General features: G+C 42.6%; 1 long non-coding RNA gene across 1 annotated transcript; it reads right to left on the bottom strand.

Moving 5' to 3' along the window:
- Positions 1-18,988: 18,988 nt before the first annotated feature.
- On the bottom strand, positions 18,989-19,823 carry LOC105517753. The gene is made up of 2 exons (XR_001002709.1): positions 19,467-19,823; positions 18,989-19,296 (listed from the first exon to the last, which is right to left on the bottom strand). It is a non-coding gene; the product is annotated as an uncharacterized LOC105517753 (long non-coding RNA).
- Positions 19,824-20,121: the final 298 nt, after the last annotated feature.

The raw sequence follows: 20,121 nt of genomic DNA, 5'->3' as shown, positions 1-20,121 counted from the left end.
TTTACTTTAATCTCTTAATTGTGTTATCTTCATAAGCTGAGAATGTACATCACCTCAGGATCCCTGTGATAATTGTGTTAACTGTACAAATTTATTGTAAAACATGTGTGTTTGAACAATGTGAAATCAGTGCACCTTGAAAAAGAACAGAATTATAGTGATTTTTATGGAACAAGGGAAGACAACTGTAAGGTCTGACTGCCTGTGGGGTTGGGCAAGAAGAGCCATATTTTTCTTCTTGCAGAGAGTCTATAAATGGACATGCAAGTAGGAAACATATCACTAAATTCTTCTCCTAGCAAGGAATATTAATATTAAGACCCTGGGAAAAGAATGTGTTCCTGGGGGGAGGTCCATAAACAGCCGTTCTGGGAGTGTTTGTCTTGTGCAGTTGAGATAATGACTGAGATAAGCCCTGGTCTCCTACAGAACCCTCAGGCTTACTAGGGTTGGGAAAACTCAACCCTGTTAAATTTACGGTCAGACTGGTTCTCTGCTCTCAAACCCTGTTTTCTGTTGTTTAAAATGTTTATCAAGACAATACATGCACCACTGAATGTAGACCCTTAACGGTGGTTCTGCTTTTGCCCTTTGCCCTGTGATCTTTGTTGGACCGTTATCAGTGGTTCTGCTTTTGCCCTTTGCACTGTTCCCTCAGAAGCATGTGATCTTTGTTAGACTTTTATCAGTGGTTCTGCTTTTTGCTCTTTGAAGCATGTGATCTTTGTAACTACTCTCTGTTCTTACATTCCCTCCCCTTTTGAAATCCTTAATAAAAACTTGCTGGTCTGAGACTCAGGTGGACATTATGGTCCTACCAATATGTGATGTCACCCCTGGTGGCCCAGCTGTAAAATTTCTCTCTTTGTACTGTCTCTCTTTATTTCTCAGCCAGCTGACACTTATAGAAAATAGAAAGAACCTACATTGAAATACTGGGGGTGGGTTCTCCCAATACTGATGATAGTTTCTTTTGCTGTGCAGAAAGCTCTTTAGTATCCCATTTGTCAATTTTTACTTTCATTGCAATTGCTTTTGATGCTTTTGTCATGAAACCTTTGCCAGTGCATATGTCTTGAATGGTATTGCCTAGATTTTCTTCTAGGGTTTTTATAGTTTGGGGTTTTACATTTAAGTCACTTGTTCCATATTGAGTTAACTTTTATATAAGGTGTAAGGAAGGGATCCAGTTTCAGTCTTCTGCATATGGCTAGCCTGTTCTCCCAGCACCATTTATTACATAGGGAATCCTTTCCCCATTGCTTGTTTCTGTCAGGTTTGTCTAAGATCAGATGATTGCAGATGTGAGGTCTTATTTCTGAGTTCTCTATTCTGTTCCATTGGTCTATGTGTCTGTTGCCTTGCAGTGTAGTTTGAAGCCAGGTAACATGATGCTTCCAGCTTTGTTCTTTTGGCTTAGGATTGTCTTGGCTACACAAGCTCTTTTTTGGTTTCATATCAATTTTAAAATAGTTTCTTCTAATTCTATGAAGAATAAATGGCTGCCAACTTTAAGAACTTACTCTGACAATAACCACATGCAGCTGCATCTATAGGTGCCTGGGGTCAGATGTATAACTGGTGTTTCTCAAAATTAATGTGACTTTTGTTAAATATGTTTATTAAAAGATAAGTAGAAAAACTCAACAATAACTGGAGCAATTGTTTATAAATTAGATCACAAAACAACTGGGAAGGGGAGAACATTTTTCTTACTGAAATTGTTTAGAATTGGTGGAGCCTGGGGATAATAAAGTTATGGGTTGAATTGTGCTTCTCCCATATCTATATGTTAAAGCCCTCACCCCTGGTACCTTACAATATGACTGTATTTAGAGATAGAATTTTTAAAGAGTTAATTTGGGTAAAATGAGGCCATTAGGGTGGGGCCTGATCTGATATTATGACTGGTGTTCTTATAAGAATAGGAAATTTGGACACACAAAGAGACAGCAGGGATGTGTGATCACAGAGGCGAGACCAGGTGAAGATGTGGTGAGAAGACAGCCATCTGCAAGCCACAGAGAAAGGACCCAGGGGAAACCAACTTGCCCACACCTTGATCTTGGACTTCCAGCTTCCAGAACTGTGTGGAAATTAATTTCTGTTGTTTAAGCCACCCAGTCTTTGATACTTTGTGATGGCAGCCTAAGAAAGCGAATACAAATATAAAACATTGATTTTCAGAACATTGCAGTGTTCTTTTTAATTATTTACAAACAATGCAGCCCAGGGCAGACTCTGCTCCTGCTTTCTCCGTCCAATGCTGCTTATCCCTCTGCTCTATGCAGGATGCCCGGGGCCCTCCAGTCTGAACTGACAGCCCTAGGGCCAAACAATGTTGGGCCCATTTCTGCAAGGAAACCATAATTTCCTGAAAATCCTAAAAGACAACTGGAGCTTAGAGCTGTTCCATAGAAAATACTCACCCCAGCCACAGAGGCAGAGACATATTCCAGAAGATATTAATACATGTCTAGGGATGGCAGTGATGTGGAGACTGTTCCATGGGCGGTGCCCATGGAAGAGACCATGGGGCCACAGGCAAGATGCTTCCCATACCTGCTTCATGCAGGAGGTCATGAAAGCAAAGACAGAATTGTCTACAGAGATGTTCCATACACATAGCCTTAGAGGCATCGACAGATGGTACAGAGAAAAATGCCCCTATCTGCGATCACACACTCACCCAGGGATTGATCTCAGATGCAACCCTGGAACAGGGGCCAGACATGACACCAGTGATCTTCAAATACCAGTGGGTATTTCAGGAAACACTCTCTCGTCTGGAGATCAAAGAAGCCCAGCAAATGTTTCACTAAAGGTGGCCTGCAGAGATGATCCCCCAAAGCTCAGGATAATGACATCCCAAGGTCAGAGAAAGGAGCAAGAAGGTCCCAGATAGCAATCTTTGCAGAACTTCCCTCGAGAGACCTGTCACTCTATCTCCCCTCTTTGTTTGGCACCCAGCTGCTTTTCTCTCTGTCAAGAGATGGGCCCTCTGTCCTCAAGGTGCAGACACAATTTCTGAGTTTGTTTGAGAATGCCATCCTCATCCCCTGGGCTTAAGTCAGAAGGCAGGGCATTGTCACAGGATGTGGAGTTGAGGCTTTTCATAAGGAATAAAAGTTTGCAGAGGATAGAGAAACCCCAGGAAAGCACATCAGGGTTGAATGGGCTGGAGATGTCTTCCCTGCAAACTCCAACCCTATTCTCTGCTTTTTTCTAAGCAAGTTAGCACTTCTCTAAAACTGAATAATATTACAAATTATAAGTAATTACCAAGTGAGGAATGATTGGTAACAAAGGCAAAGGACGGAGAGGTACAGGTAAGGTTCATCCAGGAAGTGCTAGTTGGACCACAGGGAGCTCAGGCCTTCCATGAATATCTTTTTTCCTCCTCCCATGATGTAGTCATCCACATTCCCAACCACCTCCTCACTCTCCACTCCTGCACCTGATTTAGAGCCCCTCTCTGACTCTCATGTTCACTCTCTCTTTCTCTATTACCCAGTGCTGCGGTGGTAATAATTGCATTTATAGTCTGGGTCATTATGTTGCCTCTGGGGATCCCACTCCTGAGCTCATTCAGGCTGGCAGTTGCTTGGGAGAGGCAAACACCCCAAAGGGAACTCAGACAGTTTTCAATTATAGATCAGTAGAAATCCTCCTGCTGAGAGTGCACCTTTGGAACACTTGTAGGCAAGCAGGGGCAGGGCCAGCAGGTGGGAGGAGAGCTTCAGTAGATGCGATGCATTGGGAATTTCTATCCAACTTCCCCTGGCCTCTCCATCTATTAGCACCTGCCTGCAATGGCATAGAAAGGATAACGGCAACAGGTGCAGTTACTTCTATGGGTAGAGGGGTTTTGTTATTGATATCAGGTTTTAAATTGCCACGGCATTATGGTAATAAAAAGCAGACCAATTTTTAGTTGATATTAGTATTGCTTTTAAATTTCCTGCAAAGAATGTACCTCTTTATGATGGGTACCCAGGACAGACGTCCCCACTGCCCAATCCTTGACATGCTACTGTCCACCTGGGCATCAGTGGCCTTGCACACTAGTAAGCATAGCCAATCACTGTCTCAGACCAATCAGATTGGCATCTCCATTTCCCAAGGTGTGGATAATTGAAAAGCTGAAAAAACAATCCCTTGAACAAGGGACAAGCTAACAACTTTTCTTCCCTGTAGTACTATAAAATTCCTTCAGAAAAAAATAAAAACAAATCAGGGCCAACAGAGATGCCTGGGGGGACCTGGAGTTCTTGCAGTGATAGAAAATGTGGTTTCCCAGTTAACACAGTGGTTTTCAAACCTTGATCATATTCATCTATTTACTTCTAGACAATTTCCCATGATTTTTTCCCATCAGGACCAATAAATGATTCTGCTCTCTGAATACTTAGGGTAACACTTTCCTCCTTAGATGGTTTGTGCTTGGCAAAAAAAAAAAAGTGCATGAAAACAGAGTTGGGGGAAGTTGAAAGTACTCTAAAATGAAAGAAAGGAGACACAGTTTCTAATTCTGGCTCTCCCATTCACTAACTTGGGGGCTATGTATATAAGTCAGCTCAGCCTGCTACAGTAAAATAGCAAACTAATTGGCTCACACAACAGAAATCAATTTCTTAGGCTAGAATTCCCAGGTCAGGGTACATCAGGGTTGATTTCTGGGGCTCTCTTCTTGACTTGCCTTCTCATCTTCTCGCTGTGTCCTCAGAAATCAGGGCCGGGTTGGAGTCGGGAAGTGGAGAGAGAGGGGGAGAGAGAGAGAGAGAGAGAGAGAGAGAGAGAGAGAGAGAGAGATGTGACTCTCCTTATGAGAACATTAATCCTATCAAATAAGGGCACCATCTTTATGACATCATTTAACTTAATTCCTTAATGACTTCCTCAGAGGCCCCATCTCTAAATATAGCCACATTAGGCATTAGGGCTTCAACATATGAATTTGGGGGTGAAGCAAACATTCAGTCAATGACACCGTAAAAATCATCTTCATCTCTCTTAGCTTAAAAAAGTGGGTAAATACTTGCCTTAAATCATCTAGTGAGAAAACAATGGAAAACAACATAGCTAGAAATTTAGAGAGCGTAATATCAACTAAGAAATTATTATCATCATTATTATGCCAGCTTCAGATTACTAAAGTTTTGCGTGGTGAGAAACCAAACTTAAAGATTTCTGAGTCCAGTGTCCGTGATGTAGCAAGGAGGAAAGTGGAGCAGGGCAATTTGTATCAGAAAAATAGACTTTGGAGTCAGATGGGTTCAAATCATAATCTATTAGCTGTGTCATACTCTAATATTACTACAGTTAGCATCAGTTGCCTCACTTGTGTAAGAAAAATAGAGCTTTTCTCGTGATGATGAAATAAAATACAGAATTGGAGTAATCACATCTCTTGTTGTGCACCTGATTTTTCTGGTTCATGTAGTTTAGATTTGGACTATATCCAGACTATCCACAGGGGATGGTCAGACAGACCACGCCTAAACCAATCACTGCTCTTCATGGTTTTGGCCATGATGATTGAATCAGCTGTGGATGGATAATCTAGCTTGATCTAACAAGTAGCACAACCCAAATGCTCAATGATAAAGAGGCCCTCTCTTCTTTCTGTTGCTTCCAGAGGAAGGTACTCTGTAAGCTTGCAGCTGCAGTGCTATCTCATCGTCTCAGTTGAAGAGCCTGCCTGACATGGCAATGGGAGCAGTCAGGGAAGCAGAGCTGGGAGATTCCGGGGTATTTGTTCCAAATGACCCATTTGAGCCCCTGGATCCAGCCATTCATTCTAAGAGTCAGCTCTTCCTTGGTATTTACGTGAACCAATAAATCGTTTCCCGTTTTTAAAAAGATATTTTGAGTTGCATTTCTTTTATTTGCAACTACACAAAAGGAACAATTAACAGAGTAATTGGACTCAAGAGTGGGCTAGTAAAAGTTACAAACCCTAATACGGAAAATGAATTTATCACTGGAAGTCCATAAGGACCCCTCCATTCATGGCTGGGAAGTCATCCTTTCATATCACATATGTAAGTGAATTACATAAGTTTACTTATACCCTGGGACTGGGGCTATGCACCTACAGAGGCTAGAGTGTTAAGTGACTCCTTGAGGAAAAGAAAGAAAGAAAGAAAACTGCAAGATGCTAGCCTCTGGCTCTGTCTGCCGGTCTTCAATGAGGTTACGTTGTTTTAAATCCCCTTAGTGCAGAACCAAAATGGAAGCCATTAAGGTCAGTTTTGAGAACACTGAAGCCTAAAGCTTCGAGAGCAGAAAACCCTGGTGAAAGCTTTATATCCATGTAGTCACATGAAAGAGAAGAACCAAAAGTGGCAGGTACAAGTCTGTGGTTCAATTCTCAGTTTCTAAGAGGATGCACTGCCTCCATGCCCCCCTGTCCCTGGGGGTCCCCCAACTTTACCTTGCACAGCCATTTGGTGCTTGCCAGGAAAGTCTTTTTCTAAATCCCAGTAACAGAAGCTTTGTCTTCATTATTACTGCCCTTACCAGGTCCTGGAAGACGGGTAGAGATCATTCTGTGGTCCACTTTGAACATGATGAAAACAGGACAAGATAAGTGCAGGGAACCTATTTCCCTTGGGAATTCAGTCAGGAACCCACAGAGGAATGATGCCTAAGTGACATGCAATACCCACATATGCCCCAGACATTCATGCTGAATCACAAATGAGTTTGCAATGAAGATACTTAAAATAAGTTCCCTGTAGCATCCAATGAGAGGAGAAAACACAATTGTATAGTAAAAAGCAACATAATTTCATGCTCAATTATGGCCAACCTTGAGGACAAAGCAGATTAAATGTTCCAATCCAATAAAGGAGATTTTTCAAAAGAACTTTAATAGTGAAACATGATGACTGACATCTCTCATACTTTTGCCTTCCCAAATTTGCTTTCATTGGAAAGTTGACTGGCAGGATAATTAAGAAGAACTAGTTAGAATCACTAACTATTGTCCATATGATGTGGGAGTCTCTTCACCACCCCCACCAGAACTGCTTGTTCTCCTATGGTGGTATATTATAATACAAGTCATATCACAGAATTGAATGTGCACTTTACTTCTGCCTAACCCCAGGGAATGGTCAGCAGAAAAGATTAAGAGGTATGTTAAGGGGCTCGGCACTGGTGCTTGGAGATGTGAACATAGCTTGTTTAGCTTTTTCTGAGAACTGAGGGAGAAAAAACAGAGAAAAACACAGAGCTGAGGGAGAGAAACAGAGAAAATTCTGCAGTTCTCTTATCTCCTTGCTCTAGGGGTCCCACTTCCCATCATGCTGTGTGTCTTCCCCTGTGGTGGTGTACAAGATCAAGCAACTTTGTTTTTCTAGAACTATTATACTGCACCTTTGTTTTCAATTTATTCCTTTTTGTGAACATCTGACTTTAATAATACAGGCTTTCAGTGCTGAAAGTTTCCAGGAAAATCACTTGGTACCAATGCACCTTCTTTTGCACTGTTGTTCAGCTTTGGAGGGCTGAACCAGCTTTGTGTAAGGCTGCAGAGCCGGGCCTGGAGTCCAGGTACTTTGTGAAATCAGCTCAATGTAATTTGCACCCTGCCTCTGTGACCTTCTGTGACCTCCTGCTGTAACTGTCTTTAATATTCATGCTGAAGTGTCCCTCAACACTAGAAGAACGGCATGCTGCTTTCCCACCAGGAAGTGTCCACTCACGCTCTCAGGACAAGGAGGTGCCCAGGCTCCTGACCTGTGCTGAGGGTTCCGAATCAAAAGGGGGGACCAGAACCAGGCCCGCTCAGTTCATGTAGCTGCTGCTTAGGGAAGCAGTCTGTGTAGGCCTGCATGGAGAAGAGTCAACCCCAGACCCCTGTCCTGAAGGGCTCATCAAATAAAGGGAATCTTGTTTGATGGGAGTAGTTTCCAGAGCAATCCGACAGAGGTCAGTGGATCCTTTGACGCCTCCCATTGACTTTCCTCAGTGAAGCAAAGGAGATGGATCAACAGTGGGCGGGGAGATGCTTCCAGGCCTGTAGAACCTGATATTCAGCCCAGCCAGCCACTGGGAGACCCCTTTGGTTACCATGGAAACAGCTGCAGGAAGCCAAAGAGTAGATGGAATCCTTTAACTCAGTTTAAATGCAAATTTTGTGGGTAATTAAGAGACAAATCGCAGTAAGAACATTATGGGAGATATACAGTCACTGGAAAGGTAATAAATGCCTGCCTCGAAATGGATATAATGAAAAATTTGACAGTTTGTCTCAGCAAGAAATTTTGTCTTTAAGAAACCTCAACCTTTTCTATTTCCTCCTCCAGTTTCTGAAATTGTCATCTAGGTTTCAGAAAAAAAAAAAAAAAAACTTAAAATTCAGGCCTGCAATGGTTTTAAAACTCTCCTCATTAGCAGGGGTCTCCTATCTCCTCCACAGCTCTCACTGGAACCTTTCATGAGCTGGAGTTCCATGGACATTTCAGCTTCAATTTTCAGGTTGTTGTTGAAGAATCAATTGGTTTGAATGGGAAAGTGTTCTCTTCCTTTCGTCTTTCCTCAGACTTGTGCCTCAGGGTGAGCGTGCACAGGGAATCCTCAATTAATAGTCCCGAGGTGCTCAGCCTTGTTCTTGAGAAACCCCACTCCCACCCCCCACCAGCCCTAACTCACCTCCATGGGCCTCTGGTACTTTCCCAAGTAATTGAAAGCTTCCTCTCAATAAGCCCAGGGAGGAGCAGAAGAGAGAATCTAATCAGGGTATATTTTGCCTGGGAATTAGAACTTCCACGAGGTGCACCCCTCCAGATGAACAGTCTGAATTAGGTTTGAAATGGCAGCAGGCTAGGCCTATGTGGCTGTACTTGAAAAAGTGGGCAGCTCCTTAATCAGAGTTTCATTGCTTTCTGATGCCTGTGCACCTAATGAGGGGCACTTCTCTCTGAGCGGCAGGGACTGGGATTGTGACAGCACAGCTTTCTGCAGAGTGGATCCCACCCCCACACCCCTCAACTCCACAGGGCTCCACAGGTGTGATCCTTGCTGCCCCTTAGGCCTTTCCCAAGGAAGACCTTGGCCTGGCTGTGCCTTTTTTACATTATTAAGCCCACATTTTTTTTAAAAACCAAGCTCAGTTTTCTGAGCTAAAATCCCCCATTTTAAATTTCGTATATTGAAGCACACCACTTTAAAGTCGTCATAGAGTCTGGCTGAAAAGGTTGGGTTTTTAGAGGTGAATAAAATGATGGCAATAGAGAGAAGAGTTTTTTTATGTTTTTTTTTTTAACTCCCTCCTTAGAAATCTCATTGCTTCCCTCTGCATAATTAAAATTAAAAAGGAGTCATAGGAGCTAAGGACTAGACGGGCTATTAGAATTTATCTAGCTGTGGTTTCTTAATTTAGGGCCCATATATTAGTGTCAAGGTAATCATAAACACCTTGAAAAGTAGGATGCTGCCTGTTGCTGACATCAGGAGCTAAAATGGATCCATAACATTAAAAAATAAAAAGATGAGGAACGACTGCTCTATTATGACATCTAGTGCAAACAGGTGGTCCCCACTTATGAACTGTTGGATGAATGAATAACTAAAACTGTGTGATTAAGACTTCATTAATCCTCCTCCTACGCCTCTACATGTTCTGCTTCTACTTTTTCCTCTAGTGCCATCTCCTCCATCTATTTTTCTATTGGGCAGATTAACACATTCATTAAAGAAAAGAGTGGGGGAAAGGCAAAATGGCAAATAAACAAAATTGGAAATAGGGATGTTGTTTCGGCATGTCATGGATGTCCTATAAACATACTCTCGTCCACAGGGCACCTGAACAACTGTAGTTGGGAGAGTCCACGCAATCAAGGATGAAAGATTGTGGTACAATCCTCAGAGGTGACCTCAGCAAAGATGTTTCCTGGCTGGGAGCGGTAGCTCACGCCTGTAATCCCAGCACTTTGGGAGGCCAAGGCAGGCAAATCACGAGGTCAAGAGATCAAGACCATCCTGGCCAACATGGTGAAACCCCATCTCTACTAAAAATACAAAAAATTAGCTGGGCGTGGTGGTACGCACCTGTAGTCCCAGCTACTGGGGAGGCTGAAGCAGGAGAAGACCTTGAACCTGGGAGGTAGATGTTGCAGTGAGCCGACATCACACCACTGCACTGCCTGGCAACAGAGCAAGACTCCATTAAAAAAAAAAAAAAAAGATGTTTCCTTCGCCATAATTACCAAATGATGGCTTGAAATCATAGATGTCCCAATGTTAATGCATCTTAAAACCATCTAAGAAAAAAAAAAAAAACAGTTCTGGATAAGTAAATAAAATAGAAGTTGATGAAAACTGGCACTGTGTGTGGAGACTTCATGACAAGGGCTATATCCTAAAACCCACCTGACTCTCTACAGCCCAGCATGCAGATGAGGATGAGATAGCCAAGGGAGAAGCTATGGTGAAAGCTCTTCCTCCTGGGAGCCCAAATAACTCATAAAATCCTCACGAAGGAAGACTGACCCAAAACGAGGTGAAGGAAATGGAGAGCAGCTCTGGGAATGACATTCTACCACCCATGCAGGTGAGAGATAAATTGACCTTTGAGAGATGAGCGTGTTTCCAGTTACAGTGGATCAGAAACCAATGAAACTCCCAAAGTTTATTTAGGCATAGATTCCCCAATCTTACTTCTACTTTGGTTTTGTCAACTGTCAGACGAGGATACTGTTATTTTATTTGTTGGTTTGTTTTGTGGACCAAATAAAATAACACAGGGAGAGGACCTTGAGTCTAGCACCTAATGGGTGCTAAATACTCACTAGAGAGCAGTCCACCTCATTCTCTGCCTTGTTGTCCTGAAATAATGCCCCCAAACATCATCAGAAACCATGTTTGGGATGAATTGTTATTTAGACTAGGCAGACAGTCTGGTGGCTCCAATTATATTAAGAGGATTTTATTTTTATTACAAAAATTAATTTTCATTTGCCTCTACTTGTAGATAAACTAGTAAAAATAATTCTGAAGAAATGGCAGAATAAGACGAATAACAAGGGATCTATTCCCCTTAATGCTCATCATTATTACTATTAAATCATCCAACTCAAGGAGTTCCTAACAGCAGCAGGAGCAGCAATGACAGGGAACAACCAGGGCTCCCAGGAATGGAAGTCCCATAGCATTTTTTCCTTTCTGCCACGTCACTCCCACCACACTAGGGAACCGTTTCTGTATTCGGCCATGGCTCTTGTTTGATGGCAGTGATATGCTCCCTTGCCTGTTATGTGCTACAGCCAAGGATGCAGGAGACCATCTAAGAGGACCAAGGCCCCTGGGGCAGGTTTCAGGAGTAGCTCACCTCACTCATTCCCCTGTGATCTAAGTAGAGGTCCTTGGTGCAGCCAGACATCTCTGTGGCTTTCTTCTTGAGGCTCCCAGAGCCTTGCTTTCCAGTCCCCGTTGCAGGTAGTATCAACACTTAGAAAGATGAACAGAAAGGACCTAAGCCTCTACCTGTTCTGCTTCTATTCAGGGTAGGGTGTAGGAGAAAGAGAAAAATGGGACCTCCTCATCGACTTTTCCTTTAGGACTAGATCCATGTGAGCTGGACATGAACTTTAGATGTACCTTTTTTAGATAACTAGAAAAAAGTGATAGTCAGCATATCAGAAAGTACAAAATCCTGTTGCTTATTGGCAAAATATGAAAGCAAAGGCACTACAGCCAATCAAATAAAACTGTTATTGGGATAAGTAAAATGTGACTCCTCGGAGAATCAACCTGATGACATAAAAGATAAACTGAAGGAAAATAATCTCAGACAGCCCCCCACATCACCCTAAGTCCCCCTATCTTCTGTGGTCCCCTGCATGGTGGACAAGCCACTAGGAAAGCCCTATTGTTCTGGGGATTCACGTGTCTTTTTTTTTGGTTTGTATTGTTTTGTTTTGTTTGAGATGAAGTCTTGCTCTATCTTCCAGGGTGGAGTGCAGTGGAACAATCTTGGCTCACTGCAACCTCTACCTCCCAGGTAAAAGCAATCCTCCCTGCTTCCGCCTCCTGGGTATCTGGAATTACAGGCACCTGCCACCATGCCTGGCTAATTTTTGTATTTTTCAGTAGAGATGGGGTTTCACCATGTTGGTCAGGAATGGTCTTGAACTCCTGACCTAAAGTGATCCACCTGCCTCAGCCTCCCAAAGTGTTGACATTACAGGCATGAGCCACCGTGCCCAGCTGCATGTATCTTTTTACTGTTGGTATCCTAAATGGCCAACTATATACCTTATCTTTCAATCTCATGTCTGGAAGTGTCTCTAGTGGGTAGGGATGTTTAGGACTGTTTATTGAATGAGTGAAAAAATTCCCAAATAAAATAAATGAGAGAATTAGGAAATGAAAGACAAGACAGAACATAGAGAATGAGACCCTGATGGTCAGTATCCCCACAGATAGACATTAATAATTACAGATCTAATAGAAGAAAACTTGGAAGATCTGAAAAGAAAATATTAAAGGGATCTGAGATAAGATGTTGAGTGAGATCATCACATGTTCAACAGAGTTAATAAGAACATATGCCAAGGCATATCCTAGAGGGAGGGAGAGGAGCTTTCAATTTCAAAGATAAAACTCCTTAAGCTTTTAAGTCAAAGAGCCAAAAAGAAAAAATATATATCTTACATGCTATCCTTTAAAAAGATTCTTTGACTTACAAGAATAAAACCCTGAGTGTTCCCGATTCAAAATAGAAGAAAATGGAGCAGCTCGTGTTACAGACAGGAGAGATTTTAAGAAGAGATTGTCTTGTTTTGGCATCAACTATTATCACTGGGAGGAGCAGTACTCCCTTGTAGAACAGTGTCTTCAAAGGTTCCAGCAAGCATGGCTGAGGACCAGTTTTCATAGCCTCTGTGGGAGAATGTGGGTCCCAAGGCGCCTTGTCACACCTCTAGAACTCTGGGGTCCCACTAAACCACCAACTGTCCCATAGAGTACAGGATCCACAGCTGTACTGAAAAGAGTTAACACTGTAGGTCTAAACTGTTATCTTTGGAAAGGCAAGGTAAGTCCCTGGCTAGTGTCTAGGAACTTAGAGTTCAGAGGGTTCCCATCATTCCTTGATTAGAGTGACTCACTATACCTAAGCTGTTTTTTACAAACAATGTCATTTATGCTGAACACCTGCTTTACTTCTGAAGTCTGGAGTTTTGGTGCATTCTAGGTAGAGGCTGCCTACATGACTGGCTCCCAGTAAAAGTCCTGGGTGTTCAGTCTCTAATGAGCTTTCCTAACGGCCAACATCACTCTCCTGTTACTGGAGAAATTAAGTATATCCTGCATGATTCCAATGAGGGAAGATTCTTGAAGGTTGAACTTCATCTCATGTGCTTCTCCCATTTGCTGACTTTGTTTTGTATCCTTTGATTGTAATAAATTATAGCCATGAATACCACTATGTTTAATCACTGTATCACACAGATTGTTCTAATTATCATCATCCAGGCAAATATAATAACCTTTTAGAGTAATTGTCTCTATGGAATTCTATAGGCAGACAAGCTGGAGACCAGTGTGGTAAAAAATGGAGGAACCAAGAGAAGACCATCTCTGGGTCACAAGACTATCATGTCTATCTTTGGCAAGAGAGAGGCCTGGAGATGATTCTGGAAAGCTTTATTGACATGTCAAATAGATGCTCAATATTCTTCTTGTGCACCCCGGTGTACTGCCAGGTCTTTGCCCATTCCTGCTGAGATGATAAAGAGCTTTATAGACCCTCTAAAACACAGACATGTTTTTCCAGCTGTGCCATCTGGTTGTTTTTCTTTTTACAGGCAGTCAGCAGAAAGGCTCATCTGTTGAGATACAGATGTAGCAGTGTATGTGTGTTTGTGTGTGGCTGTGCATGCTCATCTCTTTATGCATTGGGCAGAGAAGTCTAATTATTGGTACGGCAGAGGAACACATGGAGAAAGCATTCTGAAACACATGGGAAAGATTAAGCCTCAGATGTTCCCCAGAGTGCATGTACACCAGCACCAGAAGCCCATCAGCCTCAGCCTTCTGCTGCCCCACCACCTCTGCTCTGATCTCCGTAAGGGGCTAGCTTTGCTCTTGTTCTGAAAGCAAATCAAGGATAGCCCTGAGATCACTGGTAGTAGAATGCACTGCATCCAGGCCTTTGCAAGTCAAACCTGGGTGCTCTGCTGATGAGAAAAACTGTTGCCATTGGTATGGTGAAAAACATCTTGCCCAACTCTTGCAATCAACTGGCCATTATACTTTGGTACTCTCTGAGCACTTCTGCTACCAATATCTGCCTAGCAATGGGAACTGAGGCAACAGTTTGTTCTTAGAAATCTAATATTACAGATTCAAGAGGCTATCTTGTCTATCCCTCTGAGTTTGCCTATATATCTGAAGTATCTCTGAAATATCCAAAATATTTATCTGGATATAGAATAGATATTCAACAATGGTAACTACTTTTCTGTTGGTCTCCATGGAAGGCAGTTATTCTTCTACAATCATTCAATCAATAACAAGTATTATTGAACTTTTACTGCATATGCAGATACTCTACTGGTCATCATTAGATAGTTCTCCAAGGAGCAGAGATTCAGAGAGTCTTGTAAAGATTACAGTAATTAAGTGGAAAGATCATGGTTTGCTTCTTGGGCCACTGGACTGCAAACCTGTTTTCTTTCCCCTAGATCAGGATTTCTCCACTTCAGCACTGTTGACTTTGTGGGCCAGATAATTCTCTGTGGCAAGCCCTGTCCTGTGCATTGTAGGATGTTTAGTGGTATCCCTGGCCAATACCAGTTGTAGCCATCTAGTTATGGAACCCAAAGAGATCCCTGGACATCTTCAAATATCCTCAGGAAGGGTTGGAAAATCTCTGCCCTCCCACCTTCTGTTGAGAAACACTGCCCTCTAGCAAGCTGCCTGTGAAGCTTTGCTACTCAAAGTGTGGTTTGCTTCTCAAAGTATGCTACTCAAAGTGACCAGAAGCTTCAGTGTCAGCATCACCAAGACCTTGTTAAAAATAAATGCAGAATCTCACACCTCTTCTCAGGACTACTGAGTCAGAATTGACATTTAAACAGGAGCTTCAAGGTGATCCATATGCATATTCAGGTTTGCAAAATACTGTTCCCTGGTATCTTGTGGTCACAGTTGTTCCTCACAGATTTTCCCAGACAAATTCGGGTTCTGAAAGTGAGATGCCTAGCAAACTGCTCATGAAGTGAATCACATTCCTTCAATTATATTGTTCACCAGACTTTTGTCAAAATATTATACTTTTTTTTATTTTACTTTAAGTTCTGAGATACATGTGCAGAATACACAGCTTTGTTACATAGGTATATATGTGCCATGGTGGTTTGCTGCACCTATCAACCCATCATCTAGGTTTTAAGCCCTGCATGCATTATGTATTTGTCCTAATGCTGTCTTTCCCATTGCTCCCAGTCCCCAACAGGCCCCAATGTGTGATGTTCCCCTCCTTGTGTCCATGCCACAGTATTTTCAACTGTGTTGAAATTACTCAACTCCCACTGCCACAGTATTTTCTTAAAAGCTAACTCCTGGGATAGGACCACTAGGATCCTACCTAGGCTTTCTTTTTTTTTTTTGAGATGGAGTCTCACTCTGTTGCCCAGGTTGGAGTGCAGTGGCTCACTGCAAGCTTCACCCCCCAGGTTCATGCCATTCTCCTGCCTCGGCCTCCTGAGTAGCTGGTACTACAGGTGCCTGCCACCACCACGCCCGGCTAATTTTTTGTATTTTTAGGAGAGACGGGTTTTCTCCGTGTTAGCCAGGATGGTCTCGATCTCCTGACCTCGTGATCCGCCCGCCTCGGCCTCCCAAAGTGCTGGGATTACAGACATGAGCCACCGCACCCAGCCGGATCCTAGGCTTCAATTTGTGCATCCATTCATTCATTCATTGATTCTTGCTGAGGAAGTGCATTGTGCCGAGCACTAGGGATAAGAGATGCACAGAGCCTGGGTTGCCAATTGGAAGCCCATTCTGCAATTGCACGTTCTACGACAGCCCACATGGATCTCAGCTTCTGGACACAGATGCATCTGCTGTTCTCTGAGCTCAGCTAATGTTCACAGTCCATGCACTTCTGAGAACACAAACTGAACTCACTGCACCCGCATAGAATCAGCAGTGTAGGACCCCACCACTGCGTGGGAAGGGGATCTTGATTTTCAAGCTTTCTGGTGATTTACTTGAGACATTTGATGAGGGGCAGCCAATAGCCTTAAGGTGAATGACTGTCTGATTCACAATGAGAAATGCTGAGTTCATCATAAAATGCTCTAGAAAAAAAGTAGTGGGAAGGGTTTGAGTTTGGAAATCAGGATTTTTGCCTTTTCCCTATCAGCAATTTCACAGAAGTTGTTTAAGTATGTCAGTTAAATGTGGGAATGTTTTTCAAATGAAACCTACAATAAGGAGTGGAGAACTGTGCCCTTAGCATCATAAGGCCAGGGTTGAAAAGAATTACGAACAAAGACTAGACTAAATAATATTCAAAATGCAATTAATTCTCATAAAAATGAATATTTTCAGGCACAGCCCACTTTGGAAGTCCTCCTACTCCCTATCACCACCACCAATGTACCTGTCTGGAGATCATTCAAAGCCAATAGAACTGAGACCAGAGCCCATTCTTTCCTGGCCACCAGCAGAAACTGAGTAGAGAATAAACTCTGAGGCTATGAACCTTATAAGAGGACCTGAGAACTGGACTGAACTCTTGCCATGAAGTGGGAGAGATATGGTTTCCCAGGGCACTAGGAGGCAGGATCACCACACAGGGAGGGCTTAAAAGAAGAGGAACACAGAAAGAAAGAAGAAAATGAAAAGATTCATAGAAGTAGGGGGCAGAGTCCCAGGGGAATGGTGGTGAAGTGTTTTGCACCTTAGGAAGTTCAAGAGAAAGAGAAACTAGGAGCCGTGAGCCTTCTACTCACACGCACAGAATACTAACCCCATATGGCCTCAAACACAGTTCTCTTCCCGTATTTTCAGTCAACACTGGTTTGACTTCCCTTGTGGATTAAGTATGTTCTCACTTCAAGATAGGTGGGTAGGCAGGTGAGGGATTTCTTTCTCTTTTTCTTTTGCTTTTTTTCTTTTTTCTTTTTTTTTTGAGATGGAGTCTCGCTGCAGTGCCCCAGCTGGAGTGCAGTGGCACGATCTCAGCTTAGCACAAGCTCCACCTTCCGGATTCAAGCAATTCTCCTGCCCCAGGCTCTCGAGTAGCTGGGACTACAAGCATGCACCACCACGTCTAGCTAATTTTTATATTTTTGGTACAGACAGGTTTCACCGTATGGGCCAGGCTGATCTTGAACTCCTGACTTCAAGTCATCCGCCCGCCTCAGCCTCCCAAAGCGTTGGGATTACAGGCGTGAGCCCCCGCGCCTGACTGGGAAAGGTATTTCTTAGAATGGCAGAAGAACAAACTCACCCCACGATCATCCAATATATTGGATGATATACTCAGGGACCAATATGCATGGTGGGCTGTGATTTTATATATAAATCTAAGTTTATATATTTATATATGAGTATAAATATGAATACATATATTCAAAATGAATCTGTATTGTGTAACAAAATCTCGTAAATAAGGAAGACATTTAAAATTAATTGCTGGACTCCCAAGATAAAAGTCCATTAAAAGTATCCATACTGTATCAATTTTTCAATTGCTGATTTAGACTGGTAAACATTTCATTGTCTTTCCTCAAAAATCAGGAAGAAGAAATGATGTTGTAATTTTCTTCATAAAACACAATGCAATCTGTGCATATGCAATTTAGCAGATCAAATTTTATGAAAATTGATGATGATTAGCCAAGGACATTCTATCAATGAAAAACCACAACAACAACAGCAACGAAAAGATTGAGTGCCTGTATGCCAGGTTCTGTAGTCAGCATTAAGAATGCAAATGTGAGAAAGTTACAGCCCCGTCTGGAGGGGGCATGATATTACGGGAAAGATTACAATGGGATGTGTCCATTCTGACACGTATTCTGTACTCTTACAGAGGTTCAAGAGGTGTCACTGGCGCCAGGAGCCCTCCATCCTCAACCCCACATGTTGGTGGTAAGGGCCCTGGAGAGTCTCTGGTCATGCAGAGATGATATAGACCAGTTTTATTTGTTTTGGTTCCCTCTGTTTGTTTGAACTTCACAGTACTCACTGCTGTCATGGGAGCAGAGTGAGTCATGGCTCAAGTTTAGCTCAGAGTAGTGCATTTTAGCCAAGTGTGTGTGTGTGTGTGTGTGTGTTTGTGTGTGTGTGTTATTCATATATATGTGTGTATATACATATTTACTAATATGTAGTTTATATATGGGTGTATATATACTTTGTGTATATATGTATATTTACATATATGTACATATATAATACATATATATTCATCCCATGATATATATGTATATATGTATGTATAAAATCATACACCTATCATGAGATGTAGGTATTAAAATAATGCAAGAATATACATATATATGTATAAATGGATGAGTAAATACACACGTGCACACACACACACACACCCTCACACACATGTACATCCCCTTCCCCTTCCAGTTGTACAATTGCCTCCTGGTTGAGAGTTCTACCATTATTTTAATATCCACACCCCATGATGGGTCACTGGGGCATCATCCAGATGGGTGGGAGAGGTGAGCCTGAAATGTAAACTTTACCCCACCTCTTGACAAATTGTCTGTGCTCAGAGTCTCATCTGGGATCTAATTTGCTAACTTGAGGGCGTTAGGCATTTTTGTAATGCAGCATATGGCCAAAAGAAATCAGGATCTTTTTTTTTTTCAGTTGAATGAGGCTAAGAAGAGGAACTCACCCAAACTGAACATAAGTACATGAGAGGAGGATAAAAAAATCCAAAGCTGTGCCTGCAACCTAGGCACAGAGAGGTGCAGACAAAGCCTCTGACATGAGGCGCTCTGATGAGCACCAGGGGCATTCTTTAATGTGCAGGCAAATGAAGAATGATGCAGGGCTGTGCCAGAGCCTCATCAAAGGCAGAGGTGTGCCAAGCACTGAGCTTCATCACAGAGACTAGCGAGCTTCCCTACATCTATCTGGAGCCCTCTCAGCATGGAAACATTGCAATGGGAGGAGAGGAAAGAATGTAATGATGGAGGAGTCCTATAATTGTACCTCAAAAGAGGTGACAGTTACAGGTAGGGGCTGTGATCCCTAGAACAGATTGCCCAATAAAAGCAAAGAGAGATTTCAAGTTGTCTGATCCTGAAAATTAGAAAAGTACATAGCTTAGCTGACATCACTCTTTTTTCTCCCATTCACCTCTGGTGGCCTCAGAAAGCCCATAATCTCTAATGTAGTTTTCTTTCCCAAAATGTCTCCAGTTTCACCCCAACCTTCTTCCATACCACCCTTCCTTCCAGCTCCTGGCTCACCTAGTGTAGTATGAGTAGTGCTGGAATCATCCATCATCTTTCCATCATCTTCCTCAGAATTATCCCTTTTATCTATTCCTTCTGCCCCAAACCCTGGTACCATTGCCTGATAACTGAAGTTCTCATGCAACTCTTGAGTTTTGTCCATGACTAGTGGGCATAGATGGAGAAGATTTCATATTTGGTGGCCAAGTTTGCTGAGACTATCAGGTGCCTTTAGCATTTGTATGGGACTTTAATGAGTAAGGAGGGATGTGCTGTGTGGAGAAAGGAAGAAGGGCTTCCAGGCAGAGGAAGCAGTGTGCACAAAGGCACAGAGATACACAGAGGGCACCAGGGATGGAGATAGTATGAGTAGCACTGAGGAGACAGAGCACAGTATGCATGGGGAGACAGTGGGTGATGTGTCTGTAAAGTTATGGAGTCATAAAGAAAAGTTATGACATCATAAAGAAAAGCCACCCTGGGAGTAAAGCAAGTTAGGGTTGTAAGAGACATTTCTGAGATTAAAGCAGCCAGATCTATGATGGGGTGGTTACGTGTGGTTAAAAAGAAAGAGAACGTGAGAATGACTCATGAGACTATTAAACTGACTTAAGTGAAATTTTAAAAAAGGAGGAAATACCAACTACGATGCATCCCTCACCCTGCCATG

The sequence above is a fragment of the Colobus angolensis genome, unplaced genomic scaffold (assembly GCF_000951035.1).
Source record: "Colobus angolensis palliatus isolate OR3802 unplaced genomic scaffold, Cang.pa_1.0 Scaffold307, whole genome shotgun sequence".
NCBI lineage: Eukaryota > Metazoa > Chordata > Mammalia > Primates > Cercopithecidae > Colobus > Colobus angolensis.
This window is presented reverse-complemented; position numbering and strand designations above follow the sequence as displayed.